Raw genomic sequence first — 24,391 nt, 5'->3', positions numbered from 1 at the left:
TGCATGCTGAGCAATGTCTCCACCTGCATCATTCGTGGCATCCTTGGTAGTCATTGTACTTGTGTATGTGGACTATTGACATGACTTCATGTGGACATGTTTTCTTTTCTGCGCTATGCATGCGTATACTCCCAGCCTCGCACACATGTGGTACATGTACTGCAGGGTCTTTGTGCACCTGACTGAAATTTGTGGGCATGGTATCTGTGGCTACTCGACCCTTTGCGTTCCATGGGCACTGCTGGGAGTGATAGGCCCCCACCCCTCCTGCGTCTGGGCACTGCTGGGAGTGATAGGCACCCACCCCTCCTATGTCTGGGCACTGCTGAGAGGACTCTGCACCCATGCACCCACCCATCCTATGTCTGGGCACTGCTGGGAGGACTCTGCACCCACCCCTCCTGTGTCTGGGCACTGCTGTGAGTGTTAGGCACACACCCCTCCTGTGTCTGGGCACTGCTGGGAGGACTCTGCACCCACCCCTCCTGTGTCTGGGCACTGCTGTGAGTGTTAGGCACACACCCCTCCTGTGTCTGGGCACTGCTGTGAGTGTTAGGCACCCACCCCTCCTGTCTCTGGGCACTGCTGGGAGGACTCTGCACCCACCCCTCCTATGTCTGGGCACTGCTGGGAGGACTCTGCACACACTCCTCCTATTTAACAATATGTACGCTTAGAACATACACGTGTGTGGGTTCGCTCCATGGGGGTACGGGTCGTACTTACACTGTTGGGGTGGGAGTACGCTCCATACGTACGCGGGTGGGGTACGGGTCGTACTTACACTGTTGGGGTGGGAGTACGCTCCATACGTACACGGGTGGGGTACGGGTCATACTTACACTGTTGGGGTTGGGGTACGCTCCATGCATACGAGGTGGGGGTACGTGTCGTACATACACTGTTGGGGTGGGGGTTCCCTCCATGCATACGGGGTGGGGGTACGGTCCGTATGTACACTGTTGGCACGGGGGGTACGCTCCATGCATACGGGGGTGGGGGTACGGTCTGTACATATCCGTACCCATGCTGTGGAATGCTTGTGCGGGCCGTATCCAGGCCTTTGCCACGTGGGTACAGCCGTCCCGCCATTGTTGGGGTGACGCAGGTGTGGGCGTGGTACGACTCGTACCCACGTTCTTAAGGCGTGGGTACGGGACGTACCTGCATTGTTGTGTTGCCGGTTCGCGTCGTCAGGCACTTCCGTTGTGGCGGACGCTGGCTTTGCTGGACACGCCCCCACCCCCTCGTAGTGACCAGGGCCTGGGGGTCAGGTATGTCCAGGGCATGTGTGCTGTGTGACTTTGGTGGGGGTTTTGTGGCCTGCCCCTGGTCCTGCCCCCCCTTTCCCCCCTCCCTTAGTTGTTCTGACCTTCTGCGGCATCTGCGTCCGAACCTGTAGAGGAGGTCAACTGCTATGAGGGCCGGGATGACACGTAGGTTCGGGTCCATGTCTGTCCGTCGCGTACAGGTACTCCTTGTTCGCGTCGTACTGATTTCCCGGCAGTTTTTGGCAGCCGGAAAATTTTGTCTGTGCGGGATGACGTCGGTGCGAATCGTAATTCCTGGTTCGTGAATGGCAGGCTGCGTGCGTCCCGACGTCACGTCGGCGCTTTCCCGGATCGCATTTGTATGTTTATTTTCGTCGGTCAGGTTTTTGTACGATTCGTACGGATATTGAGTTTCCGTGCGAATCGTAATTCCATGTTTGTATATTGTTACGACCGGGTACGCGTCGGACGGAGAATATGCTCCGTCCGACGGTTCGTACCCGGTTTTTACAGGATCGTAATCGGCACCCGAGTTGGAAATATCGTCAGACAGAAATATTGACAGCAAGAATACCGTTGACAAGAATATTGATTTTAAGGTAAGTAAGATCGATGTTAGAAATATAGAAAGTGTTAATACTGATTATAAAAATATCTACTTTGTTAATATCAATGTTAAAAACATTGTTGTTAATAATATCGATTTTCTATTATTTTTATGTATTTTACTATATATTTTATTTGTATATGGTATAAATTGTTTGTATAAATATTATTTCTTTAACATAGTTGGTGAAATTTTAATAACTTTTTTAATTTAATGTAATAGTTTTGGGGCATTTTTAGGACAATAGCAGGTTATGGGGTTTATAGGGATAGAGGGTGGAAAGTAAATGAACTATAAGATATTTATAATTAATTTTTAATTAATATAAATCTTTTAGTTGGTCATTATTTATATTAATTTATAATAACCTTTTTTCTAATTTAAGTTTTAGGTAGGGGTTGTGGGTTTTTTAGCGGTATAGGGTGGGAAGTAAATTAATTATAGCTAATAATTATTTATTATTATAATTGTTTTAATTGATAGTTAATTATGTAAATTTTGTACTAAAATATTTTTTTTATTTTGTGTAATTTGTTTATGGGTATAGGGAGTGCAGGAAAATAATTATAGTATTTAATTAATGTTAATTTATAAACAATATTTAATTGATAAATATTAATGTAAATTGTGTAATTAAGATATTGTTTGTGTTACATATTAGGTGTCATTGTATTTGTAGGGGTAAAGGGTGGGGAGTTTATTAAATATAATTAATTTGATTTTTGTTAATTATTATTTATTGTTTAATTGATAATTAATTATGCAAATTATTGAATCATTGTTTTTTTTAATATATATTTTAGGTGCTGGTTGTTTGCTTTCGAAAGATAAAGGGTGGGAAGGTAAAAACATATAATTAATTTACTATTAGGGAATTATTATTGACATTTCAATTGATGATTATGTAAAATGTATAAATATTTTAATGGAATAAATACATTTTAGGTTGTGTCCCCCGTACTACAAGCATCAGAGACGAAGTCCACTCAGGAAGAACCATATACAGAAACAGCAAAACTATATCTGAGGTGATTGCAAGAATGGCATTATCCCATGAGAAAGAGCTGTGGGAAGCCTAGGGCTACACACAGACTGCACACAACTTCATAAATCGGCACACAACGACAGGAAAACCAGTCATGCCCCAGAGGCTAGTCAACATAGCACTGCCCCAATAGCACAAAACATACAGGCGAAACTACAGACCGACTGGTTTATCTCCAACTTTGTGGATGCGGTGATGGTGGACCTAAACGAGTGAACCCTTTGCCAATTATATTCACCCAAACCCACACTCAAGCTCATAGCAGTATCCATCCCTAAACCAACTAAGCCCTTTAAGGCATTGCATATTGAGTTCATTAATATGATTGATCAAAGTGCTACCTGCAGGTACCTAATTGTAGTCATCTGTCCTTACTCCAGATGGATCGAAGCTGGTCCTTGCATGCACTGTGACACCAAAGCAACAGTAACTTTTGTGGTTAGGGAAGTAATACCCTGTTGGGGGGTACCAGACATTTTTCAATCAGACAATTTGGAGACACTTTGTCAACACCATGTTTGACGACATATGTACCTTGTTAGGAATCACAAATAAAATAGCACCCGCCTACCACCCCCAGAGCAACCTCATCATAAAAAAGGCTCAGTGGCCTGTTAAAAAACAAATAAGTAAATAATATGTCAGCCTTAAAAAGAAGTGGCTCCACTGTCTACGCCTAGCCTTATTTGCACTTAGAAATACACCTTGCAACAATTACCATCTCACACCCCACCAGATCACGACTGGTAGATTGATGGGGATGCCCATCTCAAAATTAGGACCTGGATAAGCTCCAAGGCTAGCTCTCTGCCAATGGGAGACGACTTGCATGTGTATCTTTCAAAAATAACCACAACTGCTAGCTTCCTATCCAAAGAGGTTAACAACAGAACTTCCAAGTGCACCACCACCAAGCTACCATATCAAACACCCCAGGCTGAACAAGAAGTATATATCCAAAACTTTGTAAGGAAGTTGAAACAAGCCAAGTTTGAGGGGCCCTACCAGGTAATCTTTGCCACACCGATTGCCGTCAAGGTGGAGGGAAAAAGTGTGTGGGCCCATCTCTCTGATGTGTGGTTGAAGTCTTCCACGATAATCCCTTGAGGAGGTAACACCGCAAACTTTCATTTTGAACTGATAAGGGAAACCACAGTCACCTGAGGACCACAGATGTCACCCAGGGGCCCACAGCAAGGCCTGCAATAGCAAATAAAAAGTTATATGTGATTGCATTGTTATGTACCCTCTGTCTGGGTTATACCACATGTATTCATTGTTGAGGAACTGCAGAATAAAATAAAGTTGATTCAAAAGTTACCACAGCACTTGCGTAGGGAGCTCTCCCATGACACCCACAATTACACGAAGCAGAACACCAATACCCCACATGCACTACACAGCACCCTTTTGTACCACACATAGTACTAGCACATGACTACAGTTTTCTCTCAACTTCAGCCAGGTCATGTTACTTCTGTTTGTTGATACCGCATGCACTAGGCGTCGAACAGACTTTACTTATCCCAAGAGGTAGCCCCCAAGAAAGCAAAATGCCTTCTCACCTATATCTAAGGGCCAAGATCCAACTCAATGAGGTAGAACCACACAGCACTGTAGTAAATGTTACCCAATATGAAACCAACCCAAATGTGTTGTATCTCTTCACTGAACCTAATGATATCAAAATCGAGCTGGGCAGGATGCGTAGAAAGGGTACCTTAGTGGAGAATACTATTTTTCCCAAAGACTTCCCAGAGGAGAGATGTTTGGCCGTAGCAAACACCCCAAATCAGTGCACAAACCTGTCCGCACCAGCATCCATCTGTGGACCGAGGGTGGCCCTTAGCATATTTGGGGTGGTCTTCTTCAACAACATGGGGTTCCTGTATAAGGCCATCCAGCTCAAGGACAGAAAGGGGAATCAGTCGCATGGAGGAGGTTTGAATGAGAACATGACCACCCTATGTCAGGAAAACTGGGCCACCGATGTGGGTGGATACACTTGTCTAGAAGGGAATTCGTTGTAAAATCTATGAGATGGGGAAAGGTTAATATGGAAAATGTCAATGCTAATATGAAAAGCGATACCTTAATTTATGAGAACGAAATTGCATCTTTATTAACAAATTCTCCTGTTGTGAACTCCACATCAACCCCCACTCGCAAATATATGGTCAGGCAAGCACTAAGACCTAGGTCAGTGGTCACAGATTGATAGTCACAGGCGGGGTGGCATGTAGCAGGCAGACAAAATGAACAAACAGAAAACCATAGATCAATCCCACAGATAGGCGCTGCAGCACTACAACGGTCAAGGGAGATTAACCCCCAATAAAGCACACATGGCCAGAGGAGATATTTGCACTCTTAAAACATCATAAAGTCAGATACCACAGGAGTTAGAAACATATAGCCAATCACGACACAGCACAAACAGTGATCACTGACTTCCCATGCCAGACATCTGGACCCATTACCCACTGGCCACATTGTGTCCATGCAAGGTTGAGGCCCACCTGTGTTTTCCATTAAACAATTCATTTATGACTCCAAAGGCAGCAACTTACATTCCTCATCATTCTTGGATCACGGAAACCTTTATACCAACAACGAACTGTATAAAAGGAGGCGGCAGACCGATTGTAAATTAAGACAGTCCTCAGACCCTGCACCTGTAACTGCTCTCCTGGATGTTATGTTTAATTTAACAAAACTGTTCCTGTTTTGCCCATTGCCTATTGTCTCTTCTTTTTTCAAGATATTTCATGTTCAAGTAACAGTATTATAAATTTGTGTGACAACTATGCAAAATAATAATTTTCAATTGATTCAATCTAGAAAAATGTGGATGCAAATTTTCCTATATTAAAAAGTCATCACAAATAAAATATTAATTTGGTGGTATCTACACTCCTTCATGCTTTTGGTTTTTGCAAAATTTCTCTGAGTCACTGCTAATAAAATGTGGCTTTTAAACTAGCTGGATGGGCCAATGAATGTACTCTGCTAGTTATATGGTAGTTCAAAGCCAATTTTGGCCAATAAGCCAATTTATCTGGGGTCAGCCTTCTCTTGGCATATGAGGGAGGGGCAGAAATCTGCATAGGTTGAATAACTGACACTAACTGACAAACTGTGACACACCTTTCTCACAGAGACAAAATGTGGAACAGGCAAAACTCTGATATCAGTTACCCCAGTTGTTCCCTTTGAAGTTGTGTAGGGAAGGAACCAGTTTTGCAATGTCCGTTATGGGCAGATCTAAAATATTAAGAACGATCCAGAAGACTTCAGCTTACTTAAATCTGCCACTATGAAATTACCCAAGGTGCAGTGTGGGGTCTAGGTTGCTCCAAGGTTACGTCCATCAGGGGTGGAGGTGCAATATGGCAACTCTGGATTGGTCAGACAATCCTTCCTACTAGAACTCTACACTTTCTCCTTTATACGTCTGCACAAGTAAGAGACTTTGAGAAAAGTGTGAACTATAAAAATAAAGGAAGGGTTCACCACCTAGATGATCCCCTGTCTACAGAGAAATCCAGCCTTGAAATTTTCAGGAGTCTATGACTCTGTCTACAGGACTGGTGGCACTGACATTTCCACTCCATCTAAGGGATTGTAGAACATGGACTTGCTAGGGACCTTGAAATGAGAGGGCTCTCTTGGACATCTGGAGACCAATTTTGGTTGGCTGCAGGCAAGATGTTTAACCTACACTCAAGGCCACTAGTGCTACTTTTGAGAGACACCCAAGCAAGGAGGTTACTAAGAGTTGAGGGAAAAGAGGGCAGACTCTAAACTCTCCTTCAAAGTGAAGAGATTAGTCTGAAAAAAAGCTAAATGCTTCAGAGGCCCGGCGACCCTAATCTGATAATCCTGGGGGATGGTAGTTGCCACAAGGAGTAAAATGTAACAAACCCTACCTTAAAAGACCCTAGATGGTCCAGGGGAACAGTATTTGTTTCATCCACTCACGGCAACGCTTCTTGGCAAGTGCCTGCCACAGCCAGGCTAATAAAATCATCATTGTATTGATCGACCTATTTGATATACTCACTGGGAGAGTGAGTGCCCTAGGGTGATCAGAGTGAAGTAAGTGTGAAGCAATTCTCCTGCACAAATGTTTATTAACCTCTGGAGAGTACCCATGCCATTGTTGACTATACTTATGTTTTCCCTATTTTCAAATTGGGGAAGCTGCCTGTCCTTTGCTTGGCCCACGGGTGCCCCTTGGTCTGTCTGGAGAGATTTTGCAGTAGCCCTAAGTCTCCCAAGGCCACAAAAACATGACCATGGAGAGTTGTGAGATAGAAGCACTCTTGAAGAACTGAGAACATAGCTCAGCGATCCTGTTTTAAATGGATCTGTTACTAGGTCTGCTGTGGTTGCTATGCAGCTATGTAAATGTCAGATTGTGATGTTCAATATTTAATGTGTCTTTGACATGTACCTTTCAAAGTTAAAATTGCTGCATTTTTCTTGTCCATGGAAGTCACATTTATTGTATGTTTCTCCTTGAAATGATTTTAATGATGAAATGTATTATGATTGAATGGCTTACATTTTGCTTTTAATAAATAGAGAGACACACAGGTTGCTAGGCTCTTTATATAGTGTCTTCATATGTATCTCTACTGTAATCTTTGCCTTCATAGAACAAGGGACTTTTGGAGAATTTAGGTGAAAATGAGACAGGAACTTCAACATTTTGGACTAGAAATGGGAATACAATCACTTGCTAGATCGATTCACCCTGCAGATTGTGTTTATAACACTGGAGTGGAACCTTTGTTAATTTCAACAGAACACTACCAGACTGTGTTAGCCACTAATGTGAATCTCCGTCCAGGAATTAAACAGAATCAGATAAGTGCTGGAATTAAAAATAATAATAAAAAATATTATAGAAGCCTTTGAGGCATTTGTAGATGTCTTAGGTCTCCACAAAATCACAGTAGTGAAAACAGATGCAACTTACATGTTGCTTATCATGGATTATGCTGATGGTATTGTGGTATTGTGAGAAATTGGGTTGTTGGTTGACTAGGGTGTGAACCTTGGTCAAGCAACAGTTGATATCAGGGTGAACCACAACATTCACTAAATTAACATGTGCTTAACCCTGGGTAGCTTGGCACAAAAAGCAGTCAGGCTTAACTTAGAGGCAATGTGTCAAGTATTTGTGCAGCACACAAACAGTAATAAAGTGAAAACACATCACAAGAAAAATCCCAAACCAATTTAGAAAAATAGTTTAAGTTTATTAGATAATTGTTAAGTTACTTAAAACCATTGCCAAAGTGTTTTCCTTTCCTCCGATGTCTTTTTCAAGCATTCCTGCTACACGATCGTGCAGCAGGAATGCATTTTCTTTTAAGGGGCCTCTTGTTTCTGGGAGCGGCCCCTTGAGAAGGGTCGCTCCCCTAGAGTGTGCACATTTTCTGGATGGGTCTGCCCCTCTTAGGGGGGGCAGATCTATAAATACATGGTTTTAAAAAAGGCATTATGTGACCACTAGGCCACCAGGGATTTTTTTTATTTTATTTAAAATGTGCCTTTGTGTCGTGGAGCGGCCCCTTGGGCAAGGGTCGCTGCCCTTGGGGGATACTTATTTTAGTAGTGGTCTACCCCCCTTGTGGGGGCAGATTGAATTAATAAAATAGTCACTGCGAGCCCACAAGGCCACCAGGGATTTTTTTTTTGTTAATATGTTTTTGGGGAGCGGCTCCTTAGGCAAGGACTGCTCCCCTTTGGCAATCATTTATTGTGGCCATTTCTGCCCCCCTTGGGGGCATATCGGCCTTGTTAGTCTAGGCCCATCTGCCCCCAAGGAATCCATTAGACGCCAGGGATTGTTTGTTTGTGTTTTATTCATTTTTTTATTTAGAAAGTTTTGTATAACGATAGCTAGACCCATAGGTGTCAGAGCGCTTTACATACACAAAAGAAAAGAAAGATTGCATAACATCGCAGGATATGAGGATGCATGAAGATATAAGCAAAGACATTATACTTTCTGTATCCAGTGAGGGGAGAGAGACGCAGGGGGTTGACACAGTCTGCTAACCACCATCCTTGAAGGTCAAAGTGAGGGGGGAGTCCATTATATTATTGATGTCTAGGATGGTTGACTTGGTCAGTAAAGTATTGGTTGAGGAGAAGGAGTTTTAGGTCCTTTTTGAAGCAAGAGAAGAAGGGGTTGCATCTGAGGTCAATCGGAAGTGTGTTCCACATCCTGGATACGTTGCCAGAGAAGGACCGGCACTGGGTCGTTTTCATTTTCAGTTTCGGAGGGATGAGAAGAAGTGAGTTGGTGCTTCTCATAGTTATGGATATTCCTGCTTTTACTAGTTTGCTGTTTAGGTAGTTTGGGGATTGGGTGTGAAGGGCATTGTGTGTGATGCAGGCCTGTTTGAAAATACATCTACCTTCCATGGGAAGCCAGTTGAGTGTGTTGAGGGCTGGTGAGATGTGTTTAAATCTTTTTACACCAGTTATGAGTCGGGCTGCCATGTTAAGGACTGTCCTGGGTGGGGCTAGGTGAGCTTTTGGTGATCCTGTTAGGATGGCGTTTTCATAGTCCGGTTTAGAAAGGACTAGGGATTGTACAATTGTCTTCAGATCATCTTGAGGAATGAAAGGTTTAATTTTCTTGAGGTGTTTTAGGGAGTAAACCGCGCTTTTTGCAGAATTCTTGATGTGGTCCTTCATTGACAGGTTCTTGTCCAGAGTAATGCCTAGTGACTTTACTGAGTCAGATAGGATGAGGGAGGAGTTTAGTGCATCAAGCTCCTTGAGCCAGTCTTGAATTGGCTGGTGGTTACTTTTCGGAGAGAACAGTATTAGTTCCATTTTGTCTGGGTTCAGTTTTAAGTGGTTTGCGTTAAACCAGGTTTGGATCTTGGTTAGCGTGCCATTGAGGTGTCGGACATCGCTGGGTGATTTGATTTTGTAGTATATTTGTGTGTCGTCTGCATGAAGGTGGTATTGGATGCATATATGAACCCCTGCTTGTTTCAGAAAAATTGCAAGGGGTTCCATGTAGAGATTGAAGAGGGATGGTAAGAGGATCGATCCTTGTGGGACTCCAAGTTTGACTCGTGGTAGTACAGAGAAGCGGGTGTTGATTTTAATCTGTTGTGAACGTTGCTGAAGGAAGGAAGTGAACCATTCTAGTACTGTGCCATTAATGCCAGATCGCCTCTTCAGAGACTCAAGTAAAGCTCGATGGTTTATTGTCTCAAATGCCGCAGATAGGTCAATAAGGATGAGGAGACAAGCTTCACCTTACTCTACGGCTCTGTGGATATTGTCTGCAATATTGAGCATTGCTGTTTCGGTGCTACAACCTTTCCTGAAACCTGAATGAAAGGTGTCAAGGAGGTTGAAGTCGTCAATATGTTTGTTAAGTTGTTGGAGAAAGCACTTCTCCAATGTTTTAGCTAGGAACGGAAGGTTGGAGATAGGTCTGAGGTTGTTGAGCTCGTTGGGGTCGGCCCCTGGTTTCTTGAGTTTAGGTATGATTTGTCCTAGCTGAAGGGAGTCTGGGACACAACCTGATTTGAGAGAGGAATTCATGATTTTTGTCCAGAAAGGGGCAATGATGTGGTTGAGTTTTTTTACTTTTGTGGATGGGAGGGGGTCCAGAGTGTGGAAAGTAGGCTTAAAGCTTGCAATTATATTGAAGACTTTGATTTCCGATCTGAGTTCGAAGTTCGACCAATTAGCGTCATTTTTCAGTTGGAAGTGGTCCTGGTTGTCCGTAGTATGATTTCGATTTGTTTGGTCAGGGGCGGTTAAAAGGGGGGAGGTTGCGAGGGAGGGAGGATTTGAGGTTTGGATGAAGGATTGCTCAATTTTTGTGACTTTATCTGTGAAAAAGCTGGCGATTTCTTCGCATCGATCTTTGGTGGCTTTTATTTCTTGTTGGGGTGTGCCATTTGTTTGACTTTTGATAATTTTGAAGAGTTCTTTAGGTCTATTTTTCACCTGGTCTAGTTGGCTGTGGAAGAAAGTGGCCTTTTCTCTAAAGATGTGTTTTTTATATGCTGACCGGGTTGATCTAAGTTGTGCTAGGTGAATAGTCAAGGGGTTACGTCTCCAGGTTCTTTCTGATCATCTGAGTTGTCTTCTTTCGTTATGAAGATCCACGTTGAACCAAGATTTTGATTTGGTAGATCTCAAATGTTTGTGTTTGAGTGGTGCTACTTGATCTAACACTTCTGTCATTGTGGAATTAAAGTGGGCTGTGAGATCAGCGGCCGTCATATTGGAAGGCTGGAGTTGTAGATGGGCATAAGTCTTGGATTCCAGTTGAGTTATGGGGACTCCGTTGATGTTCCTGGTCCAGGGTTTAGGTTTTTGATGGGACCTGGCATGGCGCTGTCTGCAGGTGTGAGTGTTGTCCTTTCATTATTAACAGTGCATTACATTTTTGTGAAATCTCTGGTTAATACAACTGTATATACTGAACCATCACTCACCTTTGTGCCAAACCCGACCAGTATGTCTGTGTGCTTGAAGAATAGGTGGTTGTGCAGAAATATTTGTCTTTTCTTTCTTTCTCAAGCAGGGGGTACCTTGTCCCTTTTTGTGAATGTTGTAATGTGTTGGTTTCATGCCTGGTGGTGTGAATGGTCTTGTGTATATCACGTATGAAAGGTGTGTTTATGGCCTGTAAAGCGGTTAGGTCCTTGACGTGGCTTTACAGCTCATGAGCTGCGAGTCACTGGTTTAGGTTTTTGTCCTTTAAATTATTGACAGTGCATTTCATTGTTGGGAAATCTCTTGTTAATAAAATGTTATATACTGAACCATCACTCGCCCTCGTGCCAAATCCAACCAGTATGTGTGTGTGCTTGAGGAATAGATGGCTGTGCAGTAATCTTTGTCTTTTTAGTCTCTCTGCCAAGCTGTACATTCCATCTAAGAATAACCTACCAACTGTAGATATTGTCATAAACTAAACACCCATGGGAGTACATGGTGATGTCTCTCTTGTGGATACCAACAAACTATCTTACCTACAATGTCCTGCAACCTCAAAATGTGTCTGTCACATTTTCCTTGCATTATTGTGCAAAATGTTTTGCTGCAGAAAGAAACAACAAATTTCCTACCCCAGCCTTTCTCCAAGTATCCTAGTAGAAATGGTACCTCACTCGCGTGGGTGAGTCAAGGACCTGAAATGTGCGGAAAAAGTGATTTTTTTCAGCTAAATTTGAGGTTTGCAGGGGATTCTGGGTAAGAAAACGTTGGGGGATCCATGCAAGCCATACCCCCCTGTAATCCCCCGTGTGTCTAGTTTTCAGAAATGTGTGGGTTTGATAGGTTTCCCTAGCTGGCCACCGAGCACGGGGCCATAAACCCAGGTGACTCCCCTTGCAAAACCAGGTCATTTTCTGATAGGCAATTTTGATGTCGCCTCAATACGTTTTGGGCCCTTGCCTGTCACGGGTACTTGGGCCTCCCACACGAGTGAGGCACCATTTCTATCGGGAGACCCAGGGGAATGCTGGGTGGTAGGAAATTTGTGCCAGCCCAGTGATGTCACAACTTTCCCACACAAAACTGTGTGAAAAATCTGTTTTTTTTCAGCTAAATTTGAGGTTTGCAGGGGATTCTGGGTAAGAAAACATTGGGGGATCCACACAAACCATAACTCCCTGGAATCCCCCGGGTGTCTAGTATTAAAAAATGTGTAGGTTTGGTAGGTTTCCCTACCTGGCGGCCAAGCATGGGGCCAAAAACCCAGGTGACCCCCCTTGCAAAACGCCGTCGTTTTGTGCCCTTGCCTGTCGCGGGCACTTGGGCCTCCTACATGATTGAGGCACCATTTTTATCTGGAGACCCAGGGGAAGGCTGGTTGGTAGGAAATTTGTGTCAGCCCGGTGATGCCACAACTTTCCCACACAAAAATGTGTGAAAAAAGTGATTTTTTCAGCTAAATTTGAGGTTTGCATGGGATTCTGGGTAAAAAAACATTGGGGGATCCACGCAAGCCATACCTCCCTTGCATCCCCGGGTGTCTAGTTTTAAAAAATGTATAGGTTTGCTAGGCTTCCCTAGGTAACGGCAGATCTAGGGTTAAACAACTACAGCTAGGCACTTTGCAAAAAAAGGGTCATTTTTTCACTGTGAAAATTTAGTGTGTCCACCTTGCATTTTGGGCCATTTCCTGTCTAGACCTACCCACACAAGTGAGGTACCATTTTTCACGAAACACTTTCGGGAATGCGGGGTGGGTGGAATTTTGTGGATCCACACAGATTCCAGAACTTTCCACCACAGAAATATGGGGAAAATGTTTTTTTTTGGACAATTTTTATGGTTTGCAAGGACTTCTGGGTAACAGAACCTGGTGAGAGCCAGTCAAGTCACCCCATCCTGGATTCCCCTGGGTGTCTAGTTTTCAAAATGTATAGGTTTGCTAGGTTTCCCTAGGTGCAGACAGAGCTAGGGTTCAAAAACCACAGCTAGGCACTTTGCAAAAAAAGGGTCATTTTTCATTGTGAAAATGTGGTGTGTCCACGTTGCGTTTTGAGCCGTTTCCTGTCCTGGGCACAAGGCCTACCCACACGAGTGAGGTACCATTTTTATCGGGAGACATTTGGTAACATGGAATTGTAGAGCAACTGTTATTACCTATTGACTTTTGATGCATTTCTGCCTTCCAAATGAAAGACAATGTGTAAAAAAGAAGTCATTTTGAAAAATTACCTATAATTCTCATGCTAGTATGGGTACTCCCAATTTCGGAAATGTGGAAATATCTACTGTTTCTAAACTCTATATTTTGTTCCCATTTCAGGAATACATAGGTGTCTTTCATACCTAGTTTTCCATGTATACATTTTCCCAAAATAATCACTATATTCCCGGTACATAATAAAAAACCATTGCAAGATGCGGCTCAGTCATTGGCTATGGGTTCGTCGGGTTCTTGGTGAACGTACAATTCCTATATATCCCCACAACCAGAAAGGTCCAGCAAATGTAACGGTATATTGCTTTCAAACAGCTGTCATAATTAGAAGAAGTTACAGGTGAAAACGTTGACACAAATGGCTTTTTTCTTCAACTAATTTTCAATTTTTCCTATATTTAACTGTTAGTTTCCATGAAGAAACCTGGAAGGATCTACACAAATGACCCCTTGCTCATTTCAGAATTTTGTCTTCTTTTCTAAAATGTATAGCTTTCCAGGATCCACTATTGCTTTCTTATCCATTTCTACCATTAACTGGAAGGAGGTTGAAAGCACAACAAATAGCAAAAACTGGCTATGTCCCAGAAAAATGCCAAAACTGTGCAACAAACTTTGGTTTTCTGACAAAAGTCTGCTTGTTCCTGAAAGCTGGGAAGATGGTGATTTCAGCACCACAACCCCTTTTTTGATACCATTTAAAGGGAAAAAACAGATGCTTTCATCTGGAGCCCTTTTTTCCCATTTTTCCATACAAAAACTAAATTTAGCTGTATTTTGGCTAATTTCTCGGTCCCCTCCAGGGGAATTCACAACCCTGGGTACCTTTAGAATCCCCATGATGTTGGAAAAAAGGATGCAAATTTGGCCTGCATACCTTATGTGGTCAAAAAATTACAGGGGCCTAAGCGCGAACTACCCCTAATTGCCACAAAAAGGCCTAGCACAGGGGGGGAAAGGCCTACCAGCGAAGAGGTTAACAGAAAAAGTGGGGTTCAAAGTTATACTGGCCAGGATCTGCCGCAGTGTTGCCTGTTAGATGATCGTACTGTTCCTGAATGATAACGTGTCCATATAGTTGTAGTTTGGGGCCGCTGGGCTGGACAAATTATGTTTGTGACGCAGTCTTCGCTCGACCTTCAGCAAAAATTTAACAAAGCAGCAATCCAGCCGGAGTCCCCTGGTTAAAAGCAGGCCAGAACCGCCTGTCTTATTGAACAGATTAACCTTTCATTAAAAGCTCTAGTTAGTAGCTAGCTCCTTTCTTTATGTACAGTATTACAGGAGCAGACTAAATGCAACAGGTCATCCTTACCAGTCCCACAGAGGAGGCAGGCATCAGGAAGATTTCCGCGCAACCAGGGTGCTAAGTAATCTTTTACTGGTAGTAGCCCCAGCCAATATCTTAAGAACTGCAGCGTAATGAAGACTGGTTAGCCAGTTGCAAAATAATTTTGGAGCGCAATGGTTTTGTAATTTTTGAATATCATCCACCAGTGTGCTCTTTTTTATAGTGTGGCCGGATCACTGACATAATATCGACTACAAAAATATAGACTTACAAAAATATCGATGCCAAAATATAGAATGCCAAAATATCGACTCCCTATCTCCAAACAGGAAAGTACAAAAATGTAGAATCCAAAATATCGTTGTAAATAATATAGTTAGTCAAAATATCGAATTTTTTCAATGTTTTAAAAGTAATGTAAAATTAATGAAATAATACATATAATTAACTGACACATACTTAAAAATACTTAAATAACATTAAAATTAATAAATATTTAATGTAAGTAAAAAAAAATTAATACATATATATTAACGTAATATTTATTAAAAATATTCAATATTTTCTACGTAGGATAGCGGGCGGGTAAAATTTACTATTACCACTCCAGTAAGTGCAATAGTAGGGAAAGCGTTGGATATCGGGAGGGTAAAAATTACTATTCCCACTCCAGACAATGCAACAGTAGGGAAAGCGTTGGATAGTGGGAGAGTAAAAATTACTATTCCCACTCCAAAGAGTGCAACAGTAGGGAAAGCGTTGGATAGCGTAGGGGTAAAAATTACTATTCCCACTCCAGAGAGTGCAACAGTAGGGAAAGCATTGGATAGCGGGAGGATAAAATTTACTATTCCCACTCCAGTGAGTGCAACAGTAGGGAAAGTGTTGGATAGCGTAGGGGTAAAAATTACTATTCCCACTCCAGAGAGTGCAACAGTAGGGAAAGCATTGGATAGTGTAGGGATAAAAATTACTATTCCCACTCCAGAGAGTGCAACAGTAGGGAAAGCATTGGATAGCGTAGGGATAAAAATTACTATTCCCACTCCAGAGAGTGCAACAGTAGGGAAAGCATTGGATAGCGGGAGTGTCAAATTTACTATTTCCACTCCAGTGAGTGCAACAGTAGGGAAAGCGTTGGATAGCGGTAGGGTAAAAATTACTATTTCCACTCCAGAGAATGCAACAGTAGGGAAAGCGTTGGATAGCGGAGGCTAAAAATTACTATTCCCACTCCAGAGAATACAACAGTACGGAAAGCGTTGGATAGCGGGAGGGAAAAAATTACTATTCCCACTCCAGTGAGTGCAACAGTAGGGAAAGCGTTGGATAGCGTAGGGGTAAAAATTACTATTCCCACTCCAGTGAGTGCAACAGTAGGGAAAGCATTGGATAGCGTAGGGGTAAAAATTACTATTCCCACTCCAGAGAGTGCAACAGTAGGGAAAGCGTTGGATAGCGTAGGGATAAAAATTACTATTCCCACTCCAGAGAGTGCAACAGTAGGGAAAGCGTTGGATAGCGGGAGGGTAAAATTTACTATTCCCACTCCAGCGAGTGCAACAGTAGGGAAAGCGTTGGATAGCGTAGGGGTAAAAATTACTATTCCCACTCCAGAGAGTGCAACAGTAGGGAAAGCATTGGATAGCGTAGGTATACAAATTACTATTCCCACTCCAGAGAGTGCAACAGTAGGGAAAGCGTTGCAAAGCGGTAGGGTAAAAATTACTATTCCCACTCAAGTAAGTGCAAAAGTAGGGAAAATAATAAATTAATATTTTGTTAACAATTAATTAATTATTAATACCAAAACAAGTATTACAATTAATTACCAATCACACAAGATTTAATAATTGATTATTTATAAATACCAATATATTTTTGTTTAATTAATTACCTATTAATAATTAATTAACAACCAATTGTTTTTCAATAACAAACATTAATAAATGCTAATGATACCAATTAATCATTAATTAATAATATATTGATTAACGATATACACAAATTATTTAAATAATTAATTTTTTACAATTATATTACTTCCCACCATATTCCCCTATAAACACACTACCCGCTACAAATATTAAATGAATACAATTAACATAATTATCAATTAAACAATTAATACAAATTAATTACCAATTAATACAAATTATTTACCAATTAATAATTAATCATCAACCAATTAATTTTCAATACCAATTAATAATTAACTAATAACAATTAAATTACTTCCCACCCTATTCCCCTATAAACCCACAACCCGCTACAAAAGTAAAACGCTAAATTCAATTAAAGATATATTAATTAACAATATACACACATCAATTAAATAATTAATTATTTACAATTATATTACTTCCCACCATATTCCCCTATAAACACACTACCCACTACAAATATTAAATAAATACAATTAACATAATTATCAATTAAACAATTAATACAAATTAATTACCAATTAATACTAATTATTTACCAATTAATAATTAATCAATAACCAATTAATTTTCAATACCAATTAATAATTAACTAATAACAATTAAATTACTTCCCACCCTATTCCCCTATAAACCCACAACCCGCTACAGAAGTAAAACGCAAAATTAAATTAAAAATTATTAATAATTCCAATAAATTATTATTTAATGTACTATAATTAAATTACTTCCCACCCTACTCCCCTATAAACCCACAACCCGCTACGGAATTAAATTACACAAAAATAAAATAACATAAAATTCATTACTTTAAAAATATTCTAACATACATTACAATATTAATACATACTTTTAACACATATACTAACACTTAAAACATTATAAAAAATTCGATATTTTTAACAACTATATTATGACTGTCGATATTACTTACTTCTATATTATTGCAATCGATATTTCTTACCTGTTTTTCGATATTCTTCACCACTATATTTTGGCAATTCGATATTCTGTCATTTCTATATTTAAAACTCGATATTCTGTCCACTCGATATTTTTTTTCCGATATTATGTCTATTTACCAGTGTGGCCTTGTCCTCAACAACAGATTGAATTTTGAGTGACTTCATAGCTAGATGTTTGAAAGTCTGACGACAGGTAGGTGTTTCCCAGAGTTGTGTGAGGCCTATAAGGTTGAGGGACTTTTGTAAGTAAACTCTTGCTGGTGACATGTTGTGGCACTGTAGGTCTTTCCATTGCATGTGGTTCAAGGCGTTTGGTCCTGATTTCCGTATCTTGTTTCAGCTCTGTGCCTGGCTAGTGACTGTTTTTGCAACCCAAATTTTATTCTTATCTGTGTGGGTGAGGTGTAACTTGGCAGAGAAATAATAATTCTGTAGGCACAGGTGATTACCTTCAGACTTGGAAAAATTCAATACGAAAATGTCTGAAAAGGTCAAATTCAGCAGGTCAAGGCTTTGGGAGGCGTCGGAGGAAGGAGCTTTGTGATCGTATGGCTTTGGATCAAAGTTGAAGTGAAGATTTATACGTTTAGACTTAGTCGCTGAAATGGAATTCGAAAAACTCCAGCGGGAGGAAGCAGAGGGCTGTAGCCAAAGACAGTTCCATGATGCGGATACCCTTTTGGCGAAGGACAGTTGAAACTGATTTGTTGCTGCGGAGAGAAGCCCCAAAGTCAATCCAACTGGAAATGCACCTCAGACAGATTGGTGAGCCAGTTAGTCCTGGTCTCCTCAGGTTTCTCAGAGCACTTTTAGGCCAAATTTTGTCTAAGTGCTTAGTTTTGTTGAATTGCCATTTGGTCATCTTTATCACCACAACCAAGGGTCCAGGTCTGGTGGCCACCTCATGGGGGTTCAGGACTCACTCAGGTTGGGTCCAGGTGTGGGTTCGAGATGGTGGGAGCCATTTATGTCCCTGTGGCTCTGAACAGGAGGCCAGCAAACTAGCCCATGGAGTCACTTCTGGTAGTCCAGGGTGCAGGTTAAGAAGCAGGGCTCAACAGCAGGGCTGGCCTCTGAGGATTCAAGGCAGGCCCCAGGCAGCAAAGCAGTCCTTCTAGGTACAACAGCAGTTTGGCAGAGTGCCCAGCAGGTCACAACGGCAGGCAGTTCTCTGAGAGTCCTTTCACAGGTCCAGTACTAAACTGAAGAGTGGGTCTGATGGTTCTATTTGCATACCCTGGTGCCCTTCTTCTGGAAGGTAGGAGAAGCTTCTGGAAAGGTTTTTTTAAGTACACAGAATTTCCTCACTCACCTGCTCTGGCTTCAAGCTGGCGGCAGTGACTGTCCAGGGTTGTTTAGGCCCTTTGTGTGAAGGCAGAACACAAGCTCTTCAGGTGTAAGTGGTGCTGTGCCTAGCTCCCCAAACCTATCCTGCCAGCAGATGGCCAATTCAGGTGCATATGATCCCTCCATTCTGTGAAGAATAACTGTCAGCTACACCCAGTTATGTGACCCAAGACAGGGCTCAGGGCAGGAAAATGTCAACTTTCTAAAAGTGTTTTTTTTCCACATTGCAATGAAAAATCAGACTTTACCATTAAAGGGGGTTTATCATTACAATTTCATTGGTACCACACATGACATATCTACCTGGTCCCATCTATGAATTACAGCTTTTTAAATGTAATAAGACTTACCCAGTGTTATCCTTTGAGAGGTGTAGGCCTCATAGTAGTTAACAAAAATTGGAAAACTGTGGAGTTTTTAGCTACCAGGTTATGTAAAACTTAAAAGTACATGTCCATCCTTTTTAATTACACAGCACCATGTCCTGTGAGCTACCTAGGGCCTACCTTAGGGGTACCTTATATGTAATAAAAGGATTTTTTATGGCTTGGCAAGGGGTTTGATATGGCAAGTCGACATGGCAGTGTGAAAATGCATTCAGGCTACAATAGCAGGCCAGGGACATGTATTGTAGGGCTACTTAAATGAGTGGCACAATAAGGGTTGCAGGCCCAGTGGTAGAATTTATTTTATACACCCTAAGTATATGGTATACCATTCTACAATGGAATTAAAAGTAGATTAAATATGCCAATCAAGTATAGCTAAAAAAAATGAAATCCAGAACAAATTGTAGGTAAGTAGGCAAAATGTTTGGGGGAAGACGGGTATGCCCAGACGTGGGTCCCATGCTCTCTATGTCACTGGAGTCAAGCTATCCTGGCTGATGAGGGCTGAAAGCCTGAAATCGTTCCTAGGATGCTTGTTTCCAGTCCTGGTAGTCCGGGCTGGACTGTTCCCATTGGGCGCAGGGTCAAGACTGATTTGCATATGGCTGGGTCCAAACTGGAATGGCATGGTGAGCAAGAAAACAAAGGATTTAGGCCCCAAACTCTGTACTGGGGTGAATGTATGACATTGTTCTGCATTCGGTCCATCAATTGTTCTTTGTGCATTTGTCACCCCAAGTGGGACAGGTATGACCAGACATGGGTCCCGTGCTCTCCATGCCACTGGAGTCAAGCTATCCTGGCTGATGAGGGCTGAAAGCCCGAAACTGGTTCTAGGATGCTTGTTTCCAGTCCAGGGAGGACCTGGCCTGGCAGTTCAGGCTGGACTGTTCCCATTGAGTGCAAGTTCAAGACTGATTTGCATATGGCTGGGTCCAAACTGGAATGGCATGGTGAGCAAATAAACAATGGATTTAGGCCCAGATCTCTGTACTGAGTTGAATGTATGACATTGTTTGCATTCTCTCCATCAATTGTTCTTTTTGCATTTATCACCCCAAGTGGGACGGGTATGCCCAGACGGCGGTCCTGTGCTCTCCATGTCACTGGAGTCAAGCTATCCTGGCTGATGAGGGCTGGATTCCAGTCCAGGGAGGACCAGGCCTGGCAGTTCGGGCTGGATTGTTCCCATTGGGTGCAGGGTCAAGACTGATTTTCATATGGCTGGGTCCAAACTGGAATGGCATGGTGAGCAAAAAACAATGGATTTAGGTCCAGATCAGTATACTGGGGTGAATGTATGACATTTTTCTGCATTCTGTCCATCAATTGTTCTTTTTGCATTTGTCACCCCGAGTGGGATGGGTATGCCCAGACGTGCGTCTCGTGCTCTCCATGCCACTGGAGTCAAGCTATCCCGGCTGATGAGGGATGAAAGCCCGAAACTGGTCCTGGGATGCTTGTTTCCAATCCAGGGAGGACCTGGCCTGACAGTCCAGGCTGGACTTTTCCCATTGGCGCTGGGTCAGACTGATTTGCATATGGTTGGGTCCAAACTGGAATGGCATGGTAAGCAAAAAAACAATGGATTTAGGCCCAGATCTCTGAACTGGGGTGAATTTATGACATTGTTCTGCATTCTGTCCATCAATTGTTCTTTGTGCATTTGTCACCCCGAGTGGGACAGGTATGCCTAAACATCGGTCTCGTGCTCTCCATGCCACTGGAGTCAAGCTATCTTGGCTGATAATGTCTGAAAGCCCAAAACCTGTCCTAGGATGCTTGTTTCCAGTCCAGGGAGGACCTGGCCTGGCAGTTCAGGCTGGACTGTTCCCATTGGGCGCAGGGTCAGACTGATTTGAATATGGCTGGGAACAAACTGGAATGGCATGGTAAGCAAAAAAAGATGGATTTAGGCCCAGCTCTCTGTACTGGGGTGAATGTATGATATTGTTCTGCATTCTGTCCATCAATTGTTCTTTGTGCATTTGTCACCCTGAGTGGGACGGGTATGCCCAGACATGGGTCCCGTGCTCTCCATGCCACTGGAGTCAATCTATCTTGGCTGATGAGGGCTGAAAGCCCGAAACTGGTCCTAGGATGCTTGTTTCCAGTCCAAGGTGGACCTGGCCTGGCAGTTTGGGCTGGACTGTTCCCATTGGGCGCAGGTTCAAGACTGATTTGCATATGGCTGGGTCCAAACTGGAATGGCATGGTGAGCAAAAAAACTATGGATTTAGATCCAGATCTCTGTACTGAGGTGAATGTATGACATTGTTTGCATTCTGTCCATCAATTGTTCTTTGTGCATTTGTCATCCCGAGTGGGACAGGTATGCCCAGACATGGGTCCCGTGCTCTCCATGCCACTGGAGTCAGGCTATCCTGGCTGATGAGGGCTGAAAGCCTGAAACCGGTCCTAGGATGCTTGTTTCCAGTCCAGGGAGGACCTGGCCTGGCAGTTCGGGCTGGACTGTTCCCATTGGGTGCAGGGTCAAGACTGATTTGCATATGGCGGGGCCCAAACTGGAATGACAGGGTGAGCAAAACAACGGTGGATTTAGGCCCAGATCTCTGTACTGGGGTGAATGTATGACATTGTTCTGCATTCTGTCCATCGATTGTTCTTTTTGCATTTGTCACCCCGTGGGGGAAGACTACCCTAAGGGTTACAGATTTAACAGGTATGCGTATTAGATCACTGAGCAGAATAATATCATCCTCACAAAAGTAGGTATCCAAAATATTGACTAACACTGTCATGAAGGTAAGTATTTATAGGTAAGTGTAGATTTACTAACCGAGCTCCAAATTTATGTACCTTGATGATATGTATATTGTCAAAGTAAATACTAGTAGTAAATGCACACAGAAATATAGTTTTCTACACAATTTTGTGGTAGGCAAATTTCTTACCACAATATATTTTAGCAGGACAATATTATAAACTAGATATTCAGGTAATGTACCTTGTGGGGTACGAGTTGAAGTTGGGACAGGGAGCCTAAAAAATTGATCTTGATATACTACTGACATTGGAATTTAAATTATGGTGAAATTGTCTTTTTCAAAAGCATTGACGGAAGGGAGGGGTTGAAACAGCGAAAGATGGAGAATACACCGCTTCATACAACATAAGCAAATTAAGAAGTCTTTGAGAGAAAGCAGGGATTAGCAAGCACGGTTGGCACTGGACCTCAATCAAGGTTTTAAAAGGATGGCGATTTGTGAGTAGCTGCATGCTAGTGATTCTCAGAGCCTTGATGTGATAGTGAGCTTTGCCTTTGGGACTATCTTAACGTTCTGGATTACTGTTGGCAAATCCCAGAAATGTAGACACATGTCTATTACCCAAAATGTTTTACATATGCATTTTACTTGACTTCACAGGGACTCAATGTACGTTTTACTGGATCTGAAGGAGCTTGTGGGATTTAGTAAATGCATACATTTTGAGTCTTAATAGCTAAAGAAATAATCAAACTATTAATACTCCAAAATTGCTGCTTGATGGCAATACCTTACTTTTGGGACAGGCTTTCTGAAATAATCATGGTCTACAATTAAGAGAGGTCTGCCTTCAGGTTGTTAGATTTGATTTCCCCATTCCAGCAATGCACTTGTTATATGCCATATTAGGTTAGCAGTGCGTGGCTAAATAGATGCCATTTGCATCCACGTTATACAACCCACTGAATTGCCCTCTTAATGTGTAGGCTTCAGTTACAAGGGTGATTCCATTTTGTATTTCATAATTCCTATTAGGCTGCTTAGACTGGGCCCGAGTTAGGCCTCGTTTTTCATATTGCTTACCTCAGCAGAACACTGTATTTCGTTATTATTTTTCACTGTTGCTCAAGGCTGTTTTCTAACCTGCTAATGGATAGGCCGTTTTGCCCTGACAATGCTTATCTGAATGTGTAGCTTCTGCTCCACGTTAGGAGATGCTGAGACCCAGCACCGTGGCCTTGAGGCCTTGATAGCATGTACCCAACTGACAGGTGTGAGCTCATCCTACTCAGCCACTTTGTTCATGTTCGGCTCAGGCCATTAGTATTCCATTATGGGTGTGGCTGAGGGCCTCACAAGAGGAATGATTATCCACCGCAGACTGTTGGGGGGGCCAGTCCCTCGGCAGACATCCTAGGGTGCAGGTCTGATTGTACTCCTCTGCAGAGTATTGGTAATAAACATATGCATTTATATTCTCTACTGTCTGACCGACTCTCCATTTTGGGAAGGCATAACAGGTGGTTGTAAGTAACCCGCGTGGCACTAGAGGGCCCTATCCTTCAGTGTTAGAAGGCCATACAGAGAGAGGTACTCAAATGAGAGGGGTATTTAAGTCTATTGCGAAAATGAGTCTGGCAATTAAAGAAAGATCAAAACGTAAGATTGCATGCCTGGTACAAAAGGATTAAAAAAATATTTAAGGTAATCTACTCAATGCCCTGCATAATGACTGGTTTTTCCTAATATCTAAGCTTTGTGTCAGTGAAATTACTCATCAATGACCAAATCAAACACAAAATATCTTTATGCAAATATCTGTATGTGCATGGCTCTATCCTCTGGAAAGACAAGCTTCCTACGGCTCTAAGAGGATCTCTTAATTTTTTAAAGGGACCTGCACACCAGCCTCTTGATCTTTTCATTTGCTGGGCAGTGCTGTGTCAGGGTTGGCTCAGAACATATTCTGTAAACTAAATTCTACTTACACTAAGAACCAATGCTCATCCTGCCCCTGCCAAACACCTAACAGGTGCAAGGAGCATTTTACTCATGACCTGGTTAATATTTTAAGTCAAGATATTTCTTCTCCT

The sequence above is a fragment of the Triturus cristatus genome, chromosome 10 (assembly GCF_964204655.1).
Source record: "Triturus cristatus chromosome 10, aTriCri1.1, whole genome shotgun sequence".
In the NCBI taxonomy this organism is placed as follows: domain Eukaryota; kingdom Metazoa; phylum Chordata; class Amphibia; order Caudata; family Salamandridae; genus Triturus; species Triturus cristatus.
Note: the sequence above shows the minus strand (reverse complement) of the source record.